Raw genomic sequence first — 1,113 nt, forward strand, 5'->3', positions numbered from 1 at the left:
ATCATTGATTTTGGTGATGATTTCCCAAACTGTTCACAGGCTGGAGGCTTTGTATCAGGTAATAACACTAGACTCATATGGAGAAGTGGAATCACAAGCGTTGGCTTTCCAACTGGAAGAAGAATGTAGTCACCTGTTGAATATGTTACATACATGGCTTTAACCAAATTATACAACTAATGCTCTTTGAAGAATTACAGGTAAAAGAAAGATACATTTTTATCCACCATATCCTCTACTTTTCATCCTGCTTGCATTTGTCAATTCTTTCTTTTGATGTGTTAGACTGTGGTTTAACTTTAATGTATAATCTGAGTTTTAGAATACCATTTATTTTTCAAATTTAGCTTTATGTGATCTTATATTCACAGCTTTCAAGTACAGAAGTGCTCTGGTTATTCTTGTTTTTAGAACCTTCAGTTTTATGGGAAAATTCCATCCCTATTTTAGTCCATAAGGATCAAGTACTTATGAACCAGAAAAAATATGCAGTGACAAAATGAGTTTAATATCCAGCCTTCTCTCTGGTTATCACAGCTGTTTGTTCTGAACAGAGTGGACTAAGCTAAAGACATTTGTTTCATCTCAGAAGACCCTACAAATGCCATTTCCTGTCAGGAAGGGGTCTATCAGGAGATGTATGTAATCATAGCCTAATAAAAAATACAATTCACATCTTCCTTTCTCCATTAAAAAAAAAAAACCCAATATATAAATAGAGAAAGTGTCTATAGTTAGTTTGCAAACAGAGATACCCCTTGATAATCACCAGTGAAGGGATCCCAGTAGCAAGAAATAGGCCAGAAATACATTTCTTCCCTGTCTTGTCACCTAAAACAAGCCAGTTTTAACTTTATTTGTATGTAATACAATATATGGAAAATTAACTCAAACTATGGTAATGAGACTTTTATAGCTAAAGGAGAAAACTATTTGTAGTTTTGTAGGCATTGATAATCTCATAAGAAAACACTATTGTAGGCATTGATAATCTCATAAGAAAATACTTCCATAATCATAGCTAACACTTACATTCCACTTACTATGTGCACATACTCTTGTAAGTGCCTTATTATAGTGATTTATTTATTCCTAAGGATTCCCCTAAGAGGA

Source organism: Bison bison, unplaced genomic scaffold (genome assembly GCF_000754665.1).
Source record: "Bison bison bison isolate TAMUID 2011002044 unplaced genomic scaffold, Bison_UMD1.0 scf7180017864172, whole genome shotgun sequence".
NCBI classification, from domain to species: domain Eukaryota; kingdom Metazoa; phylum Chordata; class Mammalia; order Artiodactyla; family Bovidae; genus Bison; species Bison bison.